This window comes from Pleurodeles waltl, chromosome 3_1 (genome assembly GCF_031143425.1).
Source record: "Pleurodeles waltl isolate 20211129_DDA chromosome 3_1, aPleWal1.hap1.20221129, whole genome shotgun sequence".
Classification (NCBI taxonomy): domain Eukaryota; kingdom Metazoa; phylum Chordata; class Amphibia; order Caudata; family Salamandridae; genus Pleurodeles; species Pleurodeles waltl.
In genome coordinates, this window is record NC_090440.1 from 1,854,967,267 (window position 1) to 1,854,981,030 (window position 13,764).

The window sequence follows — 13,764 nt, forward strand, 5'->3', positions numbered from 1 at the left end:
TCAACTCAGCGAGCAATGCAGGACAGAGTGCTGGGGACCTGGGCTGTGCTGTGCACGAAGGATTCTTTGCAAAAGTGCACAGAAGCCCTAGCAGTTGCAGTTCACGCAGTACACAAGATTACTCTCTGGCTTTGGGAGGCAAGGACTTACATCCACCACATTTGGACAGATGGACCGCTGGACTGTCGGGGTCACTTGGATCCAGCTCCTGTGTTCCAGGGACCACGCTCGTCAAGATGAGAGGGGTCCCAGAGGACCGGTGAAGCAGAAGTTTGGTGCCTGCGGTTGCAGGGGGAAGATTTAGTCGACCCACAGGAGATTTCTTCTTGGCTTCCAGTGCAGGGTGAAGGCAGACAGCCCTCAGAGCATGCACCACTAGGAAACAGTCGAGAGAGCTGGCAGGATGAGGCGCTACAATGTTGCTGGTAGTCGTCTTGCTACTTTGTTGTGGTTTTGCAGGCGTCCTGGAGCAGTCAGCCGTCGATCCTTGCCAGAAGTCAAAGAGGGAGATGCAGAGGAACTCTGGTGAGCTCTTGCATTCATTATCTGAAGCGAAGCCCACAGCAGAGACCCTAAATAGCCCTCAGAGGAAGATTGGCCACCTAGTCAGGTAAGCACCTATCAGGAGTGGTCTCTGACGTCACCTGCAGGCACTGGCCACTCAGAGGCCTCAATTGTGCCCTCACACCCATGCATTCAAGATGGCAGAGGTCTGGGATACACTGGAAGAGCTCTGAGCACCACCCCTGGGGTGGTGATGGACAGGGGAGTGGTCACTCCCCTTTCCTTTGTCCAGTTTTGCGCCAGACCATGGGCTGGGGGTTCCCTGAAACAGTGCAGACTGGCTTATGCAATGCCCTTCCAAGCATTTCCAGAGGCTGAGGGAGGCTACTCCTCCTTAGCCCTTAACACCTATTTCCAAATGGAGAGGGTGTAACACCCTCTCTCAGAGGAAATCCTTTGTTCTGCCTTCCTGGGACTGTGCTGTCCAGACCCCAGGAGGGCAGAAGCCTGTCTGTGGGTTGGCAGCAGCGGTAGCTGCTGTGAAAACCCAGTAGAGCTAGTTTGGCAGTACCCAAGGTCCATGCTGGAGCAATGGGTATGCATGGGATTGGTACCCCAATATCAGATTTGGCATGGGGGGACAATTCCATGATCTTAGACATGTTACATGGCCATATTCAGAGTTACCATTGTGAAGCTACATATAGGTATTGACCTATATGTAGTGCATGTGTGTATTTACCCTGACTATTTGGGGGCACCTTGGCTAGTGCCAGGGTGCCCTCACACTTAGTAATTTTGCACCTAACCTTTACTGAGTGATGGTTAGACATATAAGTGACTTATAAGTTACTTAAGTGCAGTGTAAAATGGCTGTGAAATAACATGGATGTTATTTCACTCAGGCTGCAGTGGCAGTCCTGTGTAAGAATTGTCTGAGTTCCCTAAGGGTGTCAAAAGACTTGCTGCAGCCCATAGGGATCCCCTGGGTACCTAGGTATCATATAATAGGTAATTATAAGGGTGTTCCAGTGTGCCAATCAGAATTGGTAAAAATTGTTACTAGCCTGCAGTGACAATTTTAAAGATAGAGAGAGCATAAGCACTGAGGTTCTGATTAGCAGAGCCTCAGTGACACAGTTGGGCACCACACAGAGAACACATTCAGACCACAAACTATGAGCACTGGGGCCCTGGCTAGCAGGGTCACAGTGAGACATATAAAACACACTGACAAATAGGGTTTTCACTATGAGCTCTGGGGTCCTGGCTAGCAGGATCCCAATGAGACAGAAAAAACACCCTGACATATACTCACAAACAGGACAAAAGTAGGGGTAACAATGCTAGAAGGAGGCTACCTTCCTACAATGTGGCCACTGGATTTAAGCATTTAATGGAGGTAAGTGGTGTAGAAGGAAAGACAGTGTGTACATTGCAATAGTAAATGTGCTGAAAAGCCATGGGGAAGAACAGAGGCATTTAATAGATACAGGCAGCGATGTCAGGTGAACTATGCAGTCACCCTATGTGGTGAATGAGAGGACCTCACTAGTACTGCATATGGGCAGGAAGGGTAAAATGCTTCAGCAGAGTCCAACCAAGAGGGCCAGGTGAGCGATTCACATTCATGCATTGGTTAAGGAAGCTAGCTTTAACGCACTAGTGGGTAGATAAGAGGACAGCAGCTGAGTGACTTAACGGCATGCACTGATACAGAGAATCCATGTTTGACAATCCAGAAAGTCCATCCATTGTCAACATGGAGTGAACTAGGCAGCCAGCTTAAATGATATAAAGTTTCTTTTCAGGATCAAGGAAACACCATCAGGCACACAGTGCAGAAGTGCAGGCATATGAAAAGTTATTTAAAGACTATCCAAACTACACAAGAGGAGCCCAAATGTATGTTCTGTTTCAAGTAGTCGGGGCAAACCAAGGTTTCTTGCAATTGCTACATGGAACAAGTTCACAAATATTTATCACTTGAGGAAATCCATACGTAGCATAGCTTGATCTATGCAAGACACCCCATTTGCACCTCCGTGCTTTCAATTGAAAAACATCTGCATTTTGGGAGTTACAGTCATTGAGTTGTACCATTAAATTAGCAGGATAAACAGGACAGCTTGCAGCAAATCAGCTCAAGATGGGAAACGGGTCTGCAAACAAATAGCAAGATGGCACCTTAAGTCCACATATCATATGCCCTACACAGGTCTGTATTGATAGCTTTCAATATGTTCCCCTCTCTTGTAATACTATAGCAGTTTTGTGTTGCACAAGCTAAGGAATGTGCTACTAAGAAGCAAGGTATAAAGGAGCTTTCTGTAACAGCCAGGTGTGGAACTTAACACAAAGCATGAGACACTCACTGGAGATGTAGATCATTTCTAAACAGTTCTGCAGTTGGGGTTTGTGCTGATGAATTAATGCGTACACTTCAGGCTACAGTTTTGAATCTTAAAGGTCGGGATTTATTGTGTGCAATACAAAACTGCTTAACGGTGAGACAACTCAAGGATTTGTAACATGCCCGCTAGAGATCTTTGTATAGCCAACAGATCACATAGCTACTCTTAATATATATAGTGCCATCTATTCTTTGAAATCGATGAAAAGAGAATCATTACTGTTAGACCTGGCATCCTTGGCGTGGTCTCCCCTAAATTTTTGCCTCTACTTCCCAGGTTGTTGCTGTGTGCTGGTCTCTGTTTTTGCAGTTTTGATTACTCTGGGCCCTTTACCACTGCTGACCAGTGCTAAGTGCAAGTGCTCCCTATGTAAAATGTATGTGTAGTTGGCTTTTCCATATTTCGCATATTTGATTTCCTAGTAAGGCCATAATCAAGTGCACTTGAGGTGCCTAGGGCGAGCAAATCGAATGCTACTAGTGGGCCTGTACCATTCATTGTGCCTCCCACATGAGTAGCCCTGTAAACATTGCTCAAACCTGCTATTGCAGTGTCTGTGTGTGTAGTTTTTAAACTGCCAATTCAAAATAGCAAGTGTACCCAAGTGCCATGCCCAAACCGTCCTTTTTCATACATGTAAGGCACCCCTAAAGTAGGACCTAGGTAACCCCATGGGCAGGGTGTAGTGCATGTTAAAGGTAGGACATATGCTTGTATATTGTTACATGTTTGTACAGTGAAATACTGCCAAATTCGGTTTTCACTGTTGCATGGCCTGTCTCTCTCATAGGTTAAGTTGGGGGCTGCCTTTATATATCCTTAAAATGGAGTTTCCTTTTGAGAGCAGATAGAAATGTGGAGTTTGGGGTCTCTGAACTCACAATTTAAAAATACATATTTAGTGATATTGGTGTTTATATTGTTAGTTTGAAAATGCCACTTTTAGAAAGTAGGCATTTTCCTGCTTAAACCATTCTGTGACCATGCCTGTTTGTGGAATTCCTTGTCTGGGTCAGACTGACAGTTGGGCTATGTTAGACCAGACAGCCTTTTCTGACACTGTTTTTGCTGGTGTTAGGACTCTGCACTCTTACCACTGCTAACCAGTGCTAAAGTGCATATGTTCTGTCCCTTAAACATGGCAACATTGGTTCATTCCCAATTGGCATATTTGATTTACTGGTAAAGTCCCTAGTAAAGTGCACTACATGTGCCCAGGACCTGTAAATTGAAGGCTACTAGTAGTCCTGCAGCATTTGTGGTGCCACCCACATAAGTAGCACCATAACCATGTCTCAGGCCTGCCATTGCAAGTCCTTTGTGTGCAGTTTCACTGCCACTTTGACTTGTTTTTTAAAAGTTCTTGCAATGCCTTCAACTCCCCTTTTTCTATATATAATTTACCCCTAAGGTAGGCCCTAGGTAACTGATAAGGCAGGGTGCTATGTAGGCAAAAGGCAGAAAATGTACATTTGTGTTTTATGTGTCCAGGAGGGAAAAATCCTGTCTGTGAGGAGGCAGCAGCTGTAGCTGCAGTGCAATCCTCAGAGAGCTGGTTTGGCAGTACTGGGGGTCCATGGTGGTGCCACCAGGATGCATAAGATTGCCCCCCAATACCAGATTTGGAATGTGGGGGCAATTCCATGATCTTAGACACCTTATGTGGCCATATTTGGAGTTACCATTGTGAATCTATATATAGGTATTGATCTATATGTTGTACACACTTGTAATGGTATCCCTGCACCCACGAAGTCTGGGGAATTTGGCCCTGGACAGTGTGGGGACACCTTTGCTAGTGCAAGGGTGCCCTCACACTTAGTAACTTTGCACCTAGCCTTCAGTAAATGAAGGCTAGACACATAGATGACGTATAAGTTTCTTAAGTGCAGTGAAAATGGCTGTGCTATAGTGTGTGCAATATTTCATGCAGGCTGCAATGGCAGTCCTGATGAAGCATTTGTCTGAGCTCTTTATGGGTGGCAAAGGAAATGCTGCAGGCCGTAAGGATCTCCATGGAAACCCAATGCCCTGGGTACCTAGGTACCATATACCAGGGACTTATAAGGGGGGTCCAGCGTGCCAATTGGAATTGGAATATAAAGTCACTAAACTATAATGACTAATTTTGGAAGCAGAGAGGCACTACTGACAACATACACAGTAGGCCACAAAATATGAGCACTGCAGTCCTGGCCAGCAGGATCCCAGTGAGACAGGCAAAACCTACTGACAAACAGGCAGAAATTGGGGGTAACATACCAAGAAAGATAGTCCTTTCCTACAACCTGCATATCCTGATGGGTTATCTTGGATAGGCAGGAGGGAGGAGTGGTCACTTACTCCTGAAAGGGCTGTGTCAAACCAGTCTCCAGCCCCCTGGTGTGTGTCTGGAGCCAGGCCTGAGCAGGATCCTGTAATCAACAGATACTTTTCTTTGAAGTTGAAATACCTCAAGAGCAGAAAGAGATATAAGTATTCGTCCCAAAACCCCAGTCTTCAGATTACTGCGAGGATTCAAGTGGAACTTCTGCCAGGAGGGAGCCCATCATCAACATAGGCTCAACATCGCTGCAGCCGCTTGCACAAACATGTGAGTTTCAGTGTCGTAAATCTGACGTTCATGACACCCGAGTTCGGTGCAGTGCCTGTGACCTTGTGATGTGATCACGACCCCGTGAGGTCGCACGCAACACCGTGACTTTGCTGGAGATGCCACAAGACTGACTCCTCACAGCTGACGCTGCCTCACCTACACCACTCCTCAGAAAGGACATGATGCCTCTTTGTGACGCCTCTGCTTCTTTGGCCCGCAGCACCTGAACCAAAACAGTATTATATCCAGCAATTTCTCACTCCCCGACTCCATGCTCTGGCCTGTTTTCAATATGTTTTGCTAAGGTACTGTACCTGGAGGTCCATGTGACTCCGTAAACAGTGCCAGTGGTGTCACATTGTGTGAAATGACTCCGTCGCAATGCTACTTTAACATCAGATTGCAGCATTTGTGCCTCCAGGCACTATTTTGTGTTTTTAATTTCTAAAGTCATATTTTTACTTGTGTATGATGGATTTGTATTGCATTTGGTCCTGTTTTATTTAGATAAATATTTACTATTTTTCTAAACCTGTGTTGTGTTAATTTTGTAGTGTTTCACTGTATTACGGTGTGTTGGTACAAATACTTTACACCTTGTCTCTGGTTTAAGCCTTGCGGCTCGTGCCAAGCTACCAAGGGGGTGAGCAGGAGTTAACTGAGTGTTTCACCTTTGCCCTGACTAGAGTGAGGGTCCGTGCTTGGACAGGGGTCCATCTGACTGCCAGCAAAATTCTCATTTCTAACAATTACTTTTGGAGAACAGTTGCACCCAGAAGAACAGTCTGTTTAGTGTGTAAGACCTACATTTCATCGAAGGACATAGGTTTATCTCAATTTAACAGCTTTTGGCTAGAATCAAAGAAGGTGGACTAGGGGGTTTTAGACATATGATACTCTGATTGCCTAGCTTTAGAGAGCAACCCCCTGGTTTACAATTTAATTAGATTTGCATTTCAGCGTTAAACTTAAAATCATGAATACGGCCCTATGCATATATATGAATGCTGCATAGACTTTGGTGGAGACAAATATGCAAAATATACTTATGCCCACAACATTTGTGAAATTTGTGAATTTTGCATCATGTGAAATTTTCAAAACAAAATGATTTTTAAGAGTATGAAATTTTACATAATCTTTTACAGCGGGTAATGTTTCAAGCAGAAAATGTCTTGTGCCTGAATTATGACCACGAGGTGTGACCATGCATTAAATATTTCCAAAGATATTGCATAATGGTTTTTGTGAATTTTTTATGTGATCTTCATAAAATCCCACAAAATCTTGTGAAATAAAATCTCGCAGTTTCACACGGGTGCAATTACACAAACTAGATACGGACTGATTTTTGTATCAGCCATGTACAACAACAAAAAGTGTAGTTCACTTGTAGGGAAGCAGAAAGCCTGTTAGTGGGAATTAGCATCTTTATTCTTTCCCAAAGGAGAAAACGAGGCAGGTGTTCTTTTAGAAAGGGTATTCATAGATGCAGTGGAGCTGTGGAGTACTTCATAGTACTGTAGAATACTCGCTGAGTTGTTCTCCGGCGGTGTGGGACCTTCCTTTGCTGTGCTATATCAATCGGATTTTGCACCTCCTTTGTCCCCATGTCCTGGGACCTCCGGGGGTACTGGCTGGCATCTGGAGGGCTCTCTAAAGTGCTGAGAGCCCCCCTCTTCCTCCTCACACAGGGTTGAGGCCCCAGGTCCCTCATGGGTCCATCCAGCACCATTTTAATGCAAAACGCACTTTGGTCGTAGCCACGGCTTGTTGGCGACTTCCAACACAAAATCATGTCTGCAACGATCTTCACGTCGTGGGACATCCTTTGCATCATGCAGGAATCTGCTGGCATCTTACTAGGGTGCATTTCTGCGTCTTTTACTACCCGTGGACTCTTCTTTTGCACCCTCTTCTGGGTTGGAAGGGGCTCCTGTCCTTCCTTGAACTTCTTTCCCCTCCTGGACTTGGTCCCCTTCATTTGCAGGTCTTCAGGCCCAGGAATTCAGCAGTTGTTCTTTGCAGACTTGGGGGGTCATTATGACCCTGGCGGAAGGCGGAGAACCGGCGGTAAGACCGCCAACAGGCTGGTGGTCTTACTTTGTGGAATTATGACCATGGCGGTTACCGCCATGGTCATCCGTCGGTTCTCCGTTCCGCCCACTGGGCTGGAGACCTGGGTCTCCAGCCCGGCGGCCGTCGCTAGACCACCAGTGGTATTTGGACCCAGCTTACCGCCGTGGATTTCCAGCGGTTTGAACCGCCATGAAATCCATGGCGGTAGGTAAGCACTATCAGTGCCAGGGAACTCCTTCCCTGGCACTGATAGGGGTCTCCCCCACCCCGACTCCCTCCTCTACACCCCCCACCACCCCTGCCACCCCCCAAAGGTGGCAGGACCCCCCTCCCCAACCCGACCCCCAACATCACATCACCCATACCCAGATGACAGGCATGCAGACACCACCTACACACTTACACACACACACGCTGATATACATGCCTACATCCACACACACAGTCAGACACGCACACCCACGTTCAAACATACACGCACACATCCATACAGACATACCCACAGACATACATGCACTCATTCCCATAAACACAACACCCCGCAAGCATACACGCACTCACACACCCCCTCTACATACACACACGCACACCCCCATCCAGCCACACAACACCCCCCCACCCCCCTCCCCTCACGGATGATCGACTTACCTGGTCCGACAATCCTCCGGGAGGGGCCAGGAGCCATGGGGGCAGCTCCGCCGACACCACACTACGAACAGAACACCGCCACGGCGAATCACAGGACGTGATTCGCTTGGCGGTGTTCTGTTGCCGTGGCGGTGGAGGTGGAGCAACCTCCACTTCCCCGCCTCCCGCCAGTATGGCTGTTGGCGGCTCTCCATTCGTAAAAGGACGGAGAGCTGCCAACGGTCATAATAGGCTGAGCAGCAAACCGCCACCACTGGCGGTCTTCTGCACGGCGGTCCCATGTGGTCTTTAAAAAAGACCGCCAAGGTCAAAATTACCCCCTTGGTTGGCTGCTGCAAAATCCCAATTACAAGGAGTAGTGTTTCCCAAGGATAATTGCAGTACTTTACTCCTCCTTTTGTGGGCTCTGGGGTGGGGTAATTTACTCACCTTTACTGTATTCTTACTTTCCCAGTGATTCTGCACACACTACACTTGTCTAGGGGGGATATGTGATTCGCATTCCACTTTCTTAGTATATGGTCTGTGTTGCCCCTAGACCTACATTCTCCCATTCCATTCTATAGCATTTCCTATTGCTTGCATTGTTTTATGACTGTTTACTTGTCTAATGTTGGTGACTAGTGTAAGTATATTTTATGTATAATACTTACCTCCAGAAGGAGTATTGTCTCTAGGATATTTTTGGTACTGTGTCACCCAAATAAATACCTTTATTTTTGGTAACACTGAGTATTGTCTTTACTTGTGTATATATACTGTGTAACTATAGTGGTATTGTAGGAGCTTTTCATGTCTTCTAGTTCAGCCTAGCTACCTCTATCAGCACAAGCTGATTCAAATTTGTGCTAATGACTGCATTTACCATGATGCCTTGAGGTCACAAATGCTGGAATGGAAGACAGGGTGCTCCCCGTTTTGACTGTTGTAATTAAGGCTCCTGTGAGCCTCTGAGCTGACGAGCTCGGGTGAAGCACCTGTGCGCCTTCTTGAGTGGTACTTAAACCTGTGAATACTTTCAAGGCGGCATTTCAAGCAACCCCGCCAGCTACACGTTGCTCTTCGCTGATGACGGCCAAATAGCCAGAAACACGTGTCCGAAGATACAGCACTTGCCGCACCAACTTATGGTGAAAAACTTTCAAAACTATATTCAAATTTGTGCTAATGACTGCATTTACCATGATGCCTTGGGGTCACAAATGCTGGAATGGAAGACAGGGTGCTCCCCGTTTTGACTGTTGTAATAAAGGCTCCCGTGAGCCTCTGAGCTGACGAGCTCGGGTGAAGCACCTGTGCGCCTTCTTGAGTGGTACTTAAACCTGTGAATACTTTCAAGGCGGCATTTCAAGCAACCCCGCCAGCTACACGTTGCTCTTCGCTGATGACGGCCAAATAGCCAGAAACACGTGTCCGAAGATACAGCACTTGCCGCACCAACTTATGGTGAAAAACTTTCAAAACTATATTCAAATTTGTGCTAATGACTGCATTTACCATGATGCCTTGGGGTCACAAATGCTGGAATGGAAGACAGGGTGCTCCCCGTTTTAACAATTCCATGATCCCCGGGTCTCTAGCACAGTACCCGGGTACTGCCAAAATGCCTTTCCGGGGTTTCCACTGCAGCTGCTGCTGCAGCCAACCCCTCAGACAGGATTCTGCCCTCCTGGGGTCCAGGCATCCCATGCCCAGGAAGGCAGAACAAAGGATTTCCTCTGAGAGAGGGTGTTACACCCTCTCCCTTTGGAAATAGGTGTGAAGGGCTGGGGAGGAGTAGCCTCCCCCAGCCTCTGGAAATGCTTTGATGGGCACAGATGGTGCCCATCTCTGCATAAGCTAGTCTACACCGGTTCAGGGATCCCCCAGCCCTGCTCTGGTGCGAAACTGGACAAAGGAAAGGGGAGTGACCACCCCCCTGACCAGTACCTCCCAGGGGAGGTGCCCAGAGCTCCTCCAGTGTGTCACCGACCTCTGCCATCTTGGAAACAGAAGTGTTGGGGGCACACTGGACTGGCCAGTGCCAGCAGGTGACATCAGAGACCCCCTCTGATAGGCTCTTACCTTTCTTGGTAGCCAATCCTCCTTTCTTGGTAGCCAAACCACCTTTTCTGGCAATTTAGGGTCTCTCCTCTGGGGAATTCTTCAGATAACGAATGCAAGAGCTCACCAGAGATCCTCTGCATCTCCCTCTTCGACTTCTACCAAGGATCAACCACTGACTGCTCCAGGATGCCTGCAAAACCGCAAAAAAGTAGCAAGACGACCACCAGCAACATTGTAGCGCCTCTTCCTGACGGCTTTCTCAACTGTTTCCTGGTGGTGCATGCTCTGGGGGTCGCCTGCCTTCACCCTGCACTGGAAGCCAAGAAGAAATCTCCTGTGGGTCGACGGAATCTTCCCCCTGCTAACGCAGTCACCAAAAGACTGCATCACCGGTCCTCTGGGTCCCCTCTCATCCTGACGAGCCTGGTCTCTGGAACACAGGAACTCTATCCCAGTGCCTCCCACTGTCCAGTGATCCTTCAGTCCAAGATTGGTGGAGGTAAGTCCTTGCCTCCCCACGCTAGACTGCAATCCTGTGTACTGCGTGATTTGCAGCTGCTCCGGCTCCTGTGCACTCTACCAGGATTTCCTTTATGCACATCCTAGCCTGTGTCCCCAGCACTCCATCCTGCAGTGCTCAACCTTCTGAGTTGGCCTCTGACGTCGTGGGACCCTCCTTTCTAACTCTGCATGGACTCCGGTTCACAAATCTTCCAAGTACCTGTTCAGGTACTGCTGTGGGTGCTGCCTGCTTCTGTGGGTGCTCTCTGAGTTGCTGAGCACCCCCTCTGTCTCCTCCTCCAAGGGGCGACATCCTGGTCCTTCCTGGTCCCCAGCAGCACTCAAAAACCTCTACTGCGACCCTTGCAGCTAGCAAGGCTTGTTCGCAGTATCTCTGCGCGGGAACACTTCTGCAACCTTCATCGCGACGTGGGACATCTTCCATCCAAAGGAAAAGTTCCTCGTCCTCTTTGTTCTTGCAGAATTCCAAGCTTCTTCCATCCGGAGGCAGCTTCCTTACACCTTCATCCGGGGTTTCCTGGGCTCCTGTCCCCCCGGCCACTGTCGCGACTAGTGGACTTGGTCCCCTTGCTTTGCAGGTCCTCAGGTCCAGGAATCTGTTTTCAGTACACTGCTGGTGTTTGTTGTTCTTGCAAAATCCCTCTATCACGACCATTGTGCTCTTTTAGGGTACTAGGTATGCTTTACTCCTACTTTTCAGTGTCTTGGGGTGGGGTATCTTGGACACCCTGACTGTTTTCTTACAGTCCCAGCGACCCTCTACAAGCTCCCATAGGACTGGGGTCCATTCATGATTCGCATTCCACTTTTGGAGTATATGGTTTATGTTGCCCCTAGACCTATGTTCACCTATAGCAACCTATTGTAATTATACACTGTTTGCATTACTTTTCTGACTCTTACTTACCTGTTTTGGGTTTGTGTACATATAACTTGTGGATATTACTTACCTTCTTACTGAGGGTACTCACTGAGATACTTGTGGCATATTGTCATAAAAATAAAGTACCTTTATTTTTAGTAAATCTGTGTATTGTTTTCTTATGATATTGTGCATATGATATAAGTGGTATAGTAGGAGCTTTGCATGTCTCCTAGTTCAGCCTAAGCTGCTTTGTCGTAGCTACCTTCTATCGGTCTTAGCTGCTAGAAACACCTCTATTCTACTAATAAGGGATAACTGGACCTGGCACAGAGTGTAAGTACTTTAGGTACCCACTACAAGCCAGGCCAGCCTCCTACATTGGTGGTGCAGCGGTGGGATAAGTACTTGCAACTGCTTTACCACTTTGTCGTTTTGTACTTTTCATAACAGAATCATATACCAAACAGTTCAGTGTACGTACACTTAACCCAAAACTTTTGCTTTTCTATCCTAAAACTTTTTACAAAGTTCTTAAAAGTTCTTAAAACTTCTAAAAGTTTTCTAAAAGTTAGAAAAAGTTTTTTTCTCTGTGTTTTCAAAAGTTCTGAAACTTTTTCTCTCTTCTCCCTATCCTTAAACCTTTTACAATCATGTCTGTTGTAGATTCCACTCTCAAGACTGTTAATGCAAAATATGAGAGTTTGAACTACAAGAGTTTAAGGGCTCTCTGCCTGGATAGAGATTTATATATAGGAAAGAACCCTACAAAAGAGTTTCTCTTTAATATGCTTGTTGTGGGTGACCAGAACCAGACTGGCCCATCAAATGAGAGATTAGAAAAGTAAGAAGCTTCCCAGTCTGGTTCAGAGGAGTTCCCTGGAGAAGCTGGGGAGGGTTCTGACAAGGGTCTGCCCCCTAGCGGGGCACCTAGTAATGCTGTTAGTGAAAAAGGTTCCCATCACAGTAGGGCATCCTTTATCCCTAGAGGCCAGGTTACCAGGGTCCAGACAGTTAGGGACAGGTCCCCCTCTGAAGTTTCCAATTTGTCATCTGTGTCAAAGCATTCCCAACCCACCCACCCTGAGAATAACTTGTTAGAAAGGGAACTCAAAAAGTTGAGGGTTGAAGAGACCAGACTGAACCTTAAACAGCAACAGTTGGCCTTAGATAGGGAATCCCTAGACATTGAGACAGAAAGACAGAGGTTGGGGTTAGCACCCCATGGTGGCAGCAGCAGTATTCCTGATAGCAATCCTGTTAGAGAGCAAGATTCCAGGAATCTGCATAAGATACTCCCCCCTTACAAGGAGGGGAATGACATTAATAAGTGGTTTGCTGCACTTGAGAGGGCCTGCATGGTACAGTTGGTCCCTCAAAGGCAGTGGGCTGCTATTTTGTGGCTATCTTTCAATGAAAAAGGGTTTGGATAGGCTCCTTACTGTTAGAGAAAGTGAAGCCAATAACTACACAGTTTTGAAAGATTCACTCTTGGATGGACTTGGCTTAACCACTGAACAATACAGGATTAAGTTCAGAGACACCAGAAAAGAGTCTTCTCAAGACTGGACAGATTTTGTGGACTGTTCAGTGAAGGCCTTGAAGGGTGGTTACATGGCAGTAAGATATCTGACTATGAAAGCCTGTCAAATCTTATTCTGAGAGAGCATATTCTGAACAACTATGTTTCTGACTTGTTGCACCAATACCTAGTGGACTCGGATCTGACCTCTCCCCAAGAATTGGGAAAGAAGGCAAACAAGTGGGTCAGAAAAAGGGTGAACAGAAAAGTTCATACAGGGGGTGACAAAGATGGCAAGAAGAAGGATGGTACGTCTTCTGACAAGGGTGGGGACAAAAGTAAACATTCTGAGTCTTCATTAGGCCCACAAAAATCCTCTGGGGGTGGTGGGTCCAAATCCTCTTCCAATAATCAACCTAAAAAGCCTTGGTGTTATTTGTGTAAAGTCAAAGGCCATTGGGCAACTGATTCCAGCTGCCCAAAGAAAAACACCAAACCTCCCACCACCACAACCCCTGCTACAAATTCTAGTGCCCCTAGTTAAAGCAGTGGTGGTGGGAAATCTACTACT

The 13,764-nt window shown here is 46.9% G+C and overlaps 1 protein-coding gene across 1 annotated transcript in view; it reads left to right on the plus strand.

Annotated features, from left to right (window-relative positions):
• Positions 1 to 13,764, plus strand: part of PTH2R (parathyroid hormone 2 receptor) — a 1,094,265-nt gene that overhangs the window by 466,971 nt on the left and 613,530 nt on the right. The window lies entirely within an intron of this gene.